The sequence below is a fragment of the Alosa alosa genome, chromosome 6, assembly GCF_017589495.1.
Source record: "Alosa alosa isolate M-15738 ecotype Scorff River chromosome 6, AALO_Geno_1.1, whole genome shotgun sequence".
Classification (NCBI taxonomy): domain Eukaryota; kingdom Metazoa; phylum Chordata; class Actinopteri; order Clupeiformes; family Clupeidae; genus Alosa; species Alosa alosa.
The window spans coordinates 13,542,048-13,551,924 of NC_063194.1; the positions used below are offsets into that span (position 1 = coordinate 13,542,048).

At 41.7% G+C, this 9,877-nt stretch overlaps 1 long non-coding RNA gene across 1 annotated transcript; it reads left to right on the forward strand.

The window, feature by feature from the left end:
- Positions 1-2,328: 2,328 nt before the first annotated feature.
- LOC125296527 lies at positions 2,329-5,500 on the forward strand. The gene is made up of 3 exons (XR_007193781.1): positions 2,329-3,154; positions 3,257-4,371; positions 4,802-5,500. It is a non-coding gene; the product is annotated as an uncharacterized LOC125296527 (long non-coding RNA).
- Positions 5,501-9,877: the final 4,377 nt, after the last annotated feature.

Sequence of the window (9,877 nt, forward strand, 5' to 3'; positions counted from 1 at the left end):
TTGTGTGTGCAGGGCAGAATAATCCCTGCACCATTGCAGGGGGGTGGGTAGTCCACCCCAGCTCCTCAAATACATTTAAAGCACTGGATTACTCTTTCAACTCCTTGACAGATTTTTGGTTGTTTACACATACTGAGGGAGATCCATTTGGAAGCATAATATTATATTTCCTATGGCTGCATTATTTCATTTTGGAGGCATGCAGTGCACTTTTGGGGCAAAATGATCCCTGCACCACAATCTATACCTCTAAAACACTGGATTAATTTTGTTTGTGACAACATCTGGATTTTTGGCATTTACTGATATTCTCTGAGGACATAAACGGGCAAGGATGAGAAGAAGGTATGGTCTTGTGCTAGAATCTGAAATGCAATGTGTGCACTACAGGGCAGAATAACCCCTGCACTATTGCAGGGGGGCTGGGTAGTCCACCCCAGCTCCCCAAAACATATTTTAAGTACTGGATTACTCTTTCAGCGGCTTGACACCTGGAGTTTTGGGTGTTTACATGTACTGTAGGGGGGTTGGGTAGTCCACCCCAGCTCTCCAAAGGACATAATCACATCATGAAAGTGTTGGCCTTCCAAACCTGCTGGCCTATAGGAAGCTATGGACAGAGATTCAGCTTCAAGAGGGCTGTGACATGGACTGCATCGGAGGAACAGTAAGGTGTGTCTGATACTGATTCACAATCTTCTCTGTGAGGTTGCTAGTCACTTCTTTTTTAACATGATGCCTAAATTAAATATGGTTTAATATGCCTTGGCTCCTCAGATCGTCAGCAGAACAGACCATCCGTCAAAAATTGGAACCTTGGAAGATCCTGAGTTTTACTCCCGAGTGGATCTTTTTAGTCATCCAGGATTTCTACACTTAGAATCTCCATGATGCTGTGGATAGGGGCTGTAGACCATCATTGTGAGCACCATCTGCTTCAGGGAGGAGCTACTGGTGCACATTCAGCACTGGCTGCAGAAGGGGTTTCACCACAGCTTCATGGATGCAGGATGTGCATATGCTTTTGCACATGGGGTACAACATTGCAGTGGCTGGATTATTGAGCCACAGGTGCATTCTGGGGCAGAATAATCCCTGCACCTTGGCAAGGGGGCTGGGTAGTCCACCCCAGTTCCCCAAAACCATTACACCTGAAATGCTGATTATTTTTTTGCACTTTTTTGATACCTGGATTTATTGTTATTACAATGAGGGAAACAAATGTTAAGGAGAAAAAGATAAGGATCTATGTAGTTGAGTCTGAAAAGCAATGTGTGCACTACAGGTCAGAATAATCCCTGCACCATTGCAGGGGCTGGGTAGTCCACCCCAGCTCCTCAAAAGTATACATGAAACGTCTGAATATGTACAGCTTTGGTTTTCTGTACATGTTTCAATTTCTTGATTAGCTGGATTTTAGGTTTGTATTTGAGGGAGGTCCATGTTCAAGAATAAGTGAAGCATGGGGACTCTTCAAATCCTCTGGCTGTGTATTTGAGGCATAAGTGAATGCACTTCAGGGCAGAATAATCCCTACACCACTGTAGGAGGGTTGGGTAGTCCACCTCAGCTCCCCAAAAGACAGAAACCCTCTCAGAGACCCAACATGAATGTGTGTGTTGGCCTTTTAACACTGCTGGCCTTGAGGAAACAATGGACAGATATTCAACTACTTCAACTACAAGAGGCCTGGGACTTCATCCCAAAAGCAGCAAAGTACGAGGATACTGATTCCCAATCTACTCCAATTGAAGCTGCTAGCCATTGCTTTTCTTTATTTAGCATGAAGCCTAAATGAAAAATGAAATATGTTTTTGGCTCCTCAGATGTCAGGAGAACTACCCTTCTGTTGGACCATCCTAAAAAGTTTTACTCCCCATGTGAATCTTCCTCATTGTCCAGAATTCCTCTTCTGAAAATCTCCATGCTGCTGTGGATAGGGGCTGTAGACCATCATTGTGAGCACCATCTGCTTCAGGGAGGAGCTACTGGTGCACATTCAGCACTGGCTGCAGAAGGGGTTTCACCACAGCTTCATGGATGCAGGATGTGCATATGCTTTTGCACATGGGAGTACAACATTGCAGTGGCTGGATGTATTGAGCCACAGGTGCATTCTGGGGCAGAATAATCCCCGCACCTTGGCAGGGGGGCTGGGTAGTCCACCCCAGCTACTCCAAACCATTACACTTGAAATGCTGGATTATTTATTTGTACTTTTTGATACCTGGATTTACTGTTATTACACTGAGGGATACCAATGTTCAAGGATAAAGGACATGGTATAATCCTGTGTTTGTGTCCAGTGTGCGACGCGTGGTGATGAGAATTGTGTCATCAACGCGGCATGCACGAGGTGTCATGTGCCTCCCAACAATTGTGACCGTGCATCAATGATGTATGTCTTTGACACACGCAAATGTGCATGGAGGAGTATACCACTTCCTTAAGGATCTACAGTAGACAATTATGTCTGAAAAGCATTGTGTGTGCAGGGCAGAATAATCCCTGCACCATTGCAGGGGGGTGGGTAGTCCACCCCAGCTCCTCAAATACATTTAAAGCACTGGATTACTCTTTCAACTCCTTGACAGATTTTTGGTTGTTTACACATACTGAGGGAGATCCATTTGGAAGCATAATATTATATTTCCTATGGCTGCATTATTTCATTTTTGAGGCATGCAGTGCACTTTAGGGCAAAATGATCCCTGCACCACAATCTATACCTCTAAAACACTGGATTAATTTTGTTTGTGACAACATCTGGATTTTTGGCATTTACTGATATTCTCTGAGGACATAAACGGGCAAGGATGAGAAGAAGGTATGGTCTTGTGCTAGAATCTGAAATGCAATGTGTGCACTACAGGGCAGAATAACCCCTGCACTATTGCAGGGGGGCTGGGTAGTCCACCCCAGCTCCCCAAAACATATTTTAAGTACTGGATTACTCTTTCAGCGGCTTGACACCTGGAGTTTTGGGTGTTTACATGTACTGTAGGGGGGTTGGGTAGTCCACCCCAGCTCTCCAAAGGACATAATCACATCATGAAAGTGTTGGCCTTCCAAACCTGCTGGCCTATAGGAAGCTATGGACAGAGATTCAGCTTCAAGAGGGCTGTGACATGGACTGCATCGGAGGAACAGTAAGGTGTGTCTGATACTGATTCACAATCTTCTCTGTGAGGTTGCTAGTCACTTCTTTTTAACATGATGCCTAAATTAAATATGGTTTGGCGTCTTGGCTCCTCAGATCGTCAGCAGAACAGACCATCCGTCAAAAATTGGAACCTTGGAAGATCCTGAGTTTTACTCCCCGAGTGGATCTTTTTCGTCATCCAGGATTTCTACACTTAGAATCTCCATGCTGCTGTGGATAGGGGCTGTAGACCATCATTGTGAGCACCATCTGCTTCAGGGAGGAGCTACTGGTGCACATTCAGCACTGGCTGCAGAAGGGGTTTCACCACAGCTTCATGGATGCAGGATGTGCATATGCTTTTGCACATGGGAGTACAACATTGCAGTGGCTGGATGTATTGAGCCACAGGTGCATTCTGGGGCAGAATAATCCCCGCACCTTGGCAAGGGGGGCTGGGTAGTCCACCCCAGCTACTCCAAACCATTACACCTGAAATGCTGGATTCTTTTGCACTTTTTGATACCTGGGTTTATGGTCATTACAATGAGGGAAACAAATGTTACAAAGATAAGGATCTATGTAGTTGAGTCTGAAAAGCAATGTGTGCACTACAGTGCAGAATAATCCCTGCACCATTGCAGGGGGGCTGGGTAGTCCACCCCAGCTCCCTAAACAGTGATACAGTACATCTGAAACACAGGATTACTGTTTCAGCTTTAGTTTTCTGTACATGTACTGAGGAGGGAGATCAATGTTCAAGCATTATGTGGATATTATGTTTCCTATGGCTGTATTTATTTGTGAGGCAGTGAGTGCACGTCAGGGCAGAATAATCCCTGCACCACTGTAGGAGAGTTGGGCAGTCCACCCCAGCTCTTCAAATCTATAGATTCTTCTAAAATATTTTTTATAGAATAATCCCTGCACCATTACAGGGGGCTGGGTTGTACTAAGGGAGAACCTTGTTCAAGCATAAGTGGATAGTATATTTCCTGTTGCTGTATTTTTTTCCCGAGGCAGTCAGTGACCACATTTTAGGGCAGCATAATCCCTGCACCACTGTAGAAGGGCTGGGTAGTCCACCCCTGCTCCCCAAAAGACAGAAACCTTTTCAGTTTTGCAACATGGAAGTGATGGCCTTCCAACACTGCTTGCCCAGAAGAAGCGATGGACAGAGATTCAACTGCTACATACAGGCCTGAGACATGCATTACGGGAACAGTAAGGTGAGTATGATACAGATTCACAGTCTACTCTACAGTAGATTGTTGCCCATTGATTTTCTTTATATTTCTTTATAAAGCCTAAATGGTAAAATAACTAAATAATGTGTTTGGTTCCTCAGATTATCAGGAGAACAAATGAAGAGTTTGGTTCCAAAACACTATATCCTCCATTTTAATGAATTTTCATAAATCATTTTTTTTATTTTGTTTTCCAAGTAATTTCTGTGGAAATGTAATTGAGTATTGTTACTTGATTTATCTTTACTCAATCAAAACAACAAAACTGCAATTTTAATATTTAATATTACCTGAAATACACAATTAAATAACATGACTTATTCATGTTTTCAAAAATGGATTCATAGCGTTTTGAAACCAAACTCTTCAGATCATCCTGATAACTGTCACTCCTATTGATTCATGGTTGTAGGAACCATTCAAATATGGGAGGACAACATTGCATTGCCAGGATTTGTTGAGCCACAGGTGCATTCTGGGACAAAATAATCTGGGGGCCATCCACCACAGCACCTCAAAATCATGGATACCCCTGACCCGGATACCTCATGTTCCATGGCACCTGGATTTGCACTTGTAGGACTGCTGGAGGTTAATTAATTAATTGTTAGTCTTTTCCAGCAATGTGTGCACTAAAGGGCAGAATAATCCCTGCACCATTGCAGGGGAGTTGGGTAGTCCACCCCAGCTCCCCAAAACCATATAGGTACTTTTGAAGTCGTTTGCCATTGATGATGTCTGGATTTCATGTTCACTAAAGGATACAAAAGACCAAGAATGGAGATATGTAAATTTGTAGTTGAATATGCAATGTGTGCACTACAGGGCAAAATAATCCCTGCACCGTTGCAGGGGGGCTGGGTAGTCCACCCCAGCTCTCCAAAACATTAATACACCAGAAGCACTGGATTATTTTTTCAGTTCCACCTGGATTTCCATTTGGAGCTCCATTTGCAAGTGTAAGAGGAAGTTTGATTTTCTCTTTGTAGGCAATGTGTGCACTACAGGGCAGAATAATCCCTGCACCATTGCAGGGGGGTTGGGTAGTCCACCCCAACTCCCCATCCTTTCGTAATTCCAAGGATTATTATTATTGATATAAATAAATTCACTTGTACCAATTAAATCATTCAATTGTTTCCTGTGTTGATTTGCTAACTGCACAGGTATGTTGAGCAAGAGATGACAGGCTCATTTATACAATAGTCCACTTCTTTTGTCCATTTTTTACCAGCCAGAATCAGTCTGAATGAGAACAAGGCCTATAAGCCCTGATTTATACTGTAGGTTAGGCCTGGAGACATGCTCCTTCCTTACACAACATGGCAGACAGTCAAATGGAGTTAAGACCAACAAAAAGAGGATGTAACACACTCTTTATACTTGTCTAACTGAACAGGCAAGTACAGTTTGAGGAAATATAATATAGCCTATTTCCAGACAGCACGACATGTGTGTGACTGAAAACCTATATGGTTTGTATGTGTGTGTGTGTGTGACATTTTGCTTTCCAATGATATTACAACACCCCATATCTAACATAACATACCCACAGCAGTTATTCATGGGTAACCACATGCCACATTTCGTTGGAACATTGAGAACCACAACAAAATACCTCCGTGTTTGCCTCGCATGTACTGCATACTCTATAGCCTCAGGGTGAATATATATGATCAATACATTTACCTTGCACATATAGGTAGGCTATATTTTCATTAATTTAAGATTTTTTGTTAAGGTAATATGTAAATTATTATGCCCTCAAATATCTCATCAATATTTCATTAACATGTATGCTTTTTTACCGTAAATGTTTAATAATTGAGAACAGCATAAGATAATGACTTTAGTCTCCTGCAGTAGCAGACAGTTCCTCTTCAACTGAAAGTGCTTATTCTTCTTTGAAAGTTTCCCTCATTTAAAAAGTGTGCTGCAGATCCTAGACATACATATTTTGCTCATAAATATTTCAACAATCAACTCACCACAAAAGATTTCTTGAGTAAAAAAATAACAAGTAACATACAGGGCTCTATCGTGCACCCAAAACACGCCTTTGACTGATTAAGACACATAAGAATAACCCCTTTGAGCAATGTGCCCAGCATTTGATCACAAAATCTCACTTTTAAATAAACGAACATCTTTGACCAGACATTTCAGATCGCCAAGATATAGGGCCCACAGACTCATCTTTCCAGAGAATTTGAAAGAGAAAGTGTTTCAATGGAATGTAGAGTGAAGGGTGGGCCGTTCAATCCCTGCACATCCACATGGTTACACATTGACATCCTGGGGTGAGGTCCCCTTACAAAGCACCAAACCAGCTGCTCCCTGGGAGCAGCAGCAGTTGCTCACTTGGGGTCTGTGTGTATTGACCACTCACTGTGCGTATGAACAATGGATGAGTAAAATATAGAGAAAGAATTTCAATTTGATCAATGCATCTATCTATCTGTGAGTGCAGCAGCTGACTAGCCTGGGACCTCAAAACTTCTTTCACATTTATTTTGTTCCTTACTAAACTTCAACTGAGATGAGACAAGTTAAAACTTAAATTGAAATATGTTCACATGAAATGTGAGTCAGAAGACTGGTATGCTATACAGTCCAAGGCTTCTGACTTAAACTTTTATATTAAACGCAGCAGCCAATCAAAATGCACCATACAAACCATTCAAATTTTTTCTGACAAAAATGAACTTAAACTTCTGCAAAATATATTTTTCATTAACATATTCAATCATTTCACAGAAATGGCTCAATATTATCAACAATATCTATCTAACTGTGAAGCAATATGCAGTTGCCTCACTCACACATTGTGAAAGGCTTCTCAAAAAAAAATATTCTATGAATAATGATTTCGCAAATGTTCTGTATACCATGGAAGTATGGGTGAGTTGACAGTGCACAGACAAGGACGTTCTCAGTGACTCACCAAGTAAGATTCCAGATTAAGTGATTCACTAAGTAAGATTCCTGATCCTTCAAAGTGGAATTTAAAGTCAACTTCTGTCATGTTCCTATTTACTCAGCACACAGATTTATGCTTAATTGCACCAATTTCCAGATTATTTGAGCATTAGGGGCAATTACTCTGTGCTAGCTTAGCCACTTTTTAGAGTTTACATGATTTTAAACTCATCGGTGACGCAAGAAGTCATGTGACATCTTAAGCGCCATTGCTGTGTCATATGTAGGCCTACCTGTGGTTTAACCTGCTGCTGTATTTTACCTTGATCTCAATTGCTGTGTCTTCAAGGAAATTCACTTTCTAGCTGCTGTGTATATCTTTAGCAATAAGTAGATGCAACATGTAGGGCCAGTTGCTCTGTCAGTTAGCATGGCACTAGCTGCACTGTGATTTAAAACCATACTCCTTAAAACCAAGGTTTTGGATTTTAACACGCAGCTGAGCATAAAGTTGAACGTGATTGCTGTGTAACAACTCACACAGGATTATCTGATTCCAAGTTAAACTGGGGTTAAACCAGAACTACTCTGATTTCGAGTTTTAACCCAGCAGATCTCAATCAATGCATTTTAGGATCTTGAAGGGATATGTTTTTATGATTGTTGAGGCTAAATAAAAAAGAAATGTGTTACAATTAGTAGTTTAAAGTGCACTGTCCATTCGGCATGCAATTATTCATTAGAACACTACAGAAAATAACGTTTCGGTCTCAGACCTTCATAATTACCACCAAAAAACTTTGGAAACTTGTGTCCCTCAGCCACAAGGCCTTATTTGAGGACTTAAAACTTCTGATGGGCCTGGTGCTGTATATAATAATATGGCTTAACACATAATTGAACTTTAGATTATGATGTAACATGTCAAATACTTTGTGTTGATGCCAAACCTGCTCAATATTGACCACTTTTTGCATGAGCAATGGCCAATTTCATCTCACATACGTCTTAAAATCTGTATTTTTCCACAAATGGGTACCAGTCAGAAAGTGGTCTACCAGGTACAGTGGGAATAAGTTAATTTCTTGTTAACATGATTTTTCTTAAACTGCCGCGCCATCTCGCTACAACATTGCGAATGTGCATGTTGTTAATGCAAACCATCTGACAGTTTATATCAGATACGGTAATATTATAAAAAGAATGTTGCAAAACGTCTGCTCTACTATCAGACACATTAAATGCATTTCACAGGCATTAAAGTCAGTTGTGACATTAATTATATAGGCTACACCGCACAAATGCATTTTGCCTAGTGTATATTTGTTATGTTTAGGCAGACCAAATATCAGGGGATGTAGCCTTACCCACGTCAATTCGTAATGGCTGGATTACGCACTGTGCCATGGAAAACAAGTGGAATGTGGGTGCAGTCCACTATTCCTACTGTATATATGGGGGGCAGCCCCCATATGGTCAGCCGTGGCCTATGGTTAGCGCTTCAGACTTGTAACCGGAGGGTTGCCGGTTCGAACCCCGACCAGTAGGCACGGCTGAAGTGCCCTTGAGCAAGGCACCTAAACCCTCACTGCTCCCCGAGCGCCGCTGTTGTTGCAGGCAGCTCACTGCGCCGGGATTAGTGTGAGCTTCACCTCACTGTGTGTTCACTGTGTGCTGAGTGTGTTTCACTAATTCACGGATTGGGATAAATGCAGAGACCAAATTTCACTCACGGGATCAAAAGAGTATATATACTTACACTTATTCCAATCACCCCAGGCATACCGGCAAATGCCATGGAGATGTCTTTCTGTTCATCGTCATTTGTCATGGCTATATAAATAGAGCCCCTCTATGAATGTAAACCTGCTTACAATGTTGTACACGCAGACACAGAAACATAAAGCATACACAGACACAGACACAGACACGCACACACACACACACACACACACACACACACACACACACACACACACACACATGCACACACACACACATGCACACACACAGACAGAGGCAGACACACACACACACACACACACACACACACACAAAAACGGAAAACATTTAGCTGTGCCTGAAGCTATAACCTCTACTTCATAAGTTGCAAAAAAAACATAACTGAAGTGTACAATAAAGATTTTCATGACACTTGCACAAAACAATTAACTTTTAAAGATCTTGGCTATGAATGTGTCTGTAAACGTATGTCTCTCACAAATTAATGAGAGACAAAATGTTTAGAAACCCTATGGCTATACTTTTCAGTGCCACTCTTGTCTGTCGCATGCCTTACAGTACATGTTTTTGTATATGGATGCTTTGTGGTGAGACTGACTTCTACTGCCACTGGTTGCAGATAACTACAGTTAATAATGAAAGGCTTTCTTGAATGCCGTCTGTGAATCACAATGCTTCCTGCCTGACACCATCTCGTTTTCTGGCATTGCAGAGTGCTTCCACTGAACTACAACGGACATGTGTGTTCATTTTGGAAGTATGATCAAAACTTTTACAGGCTCTGGCTCGATTGCCTTTGGTAACTTCAGTGGATGATTAAGCAATA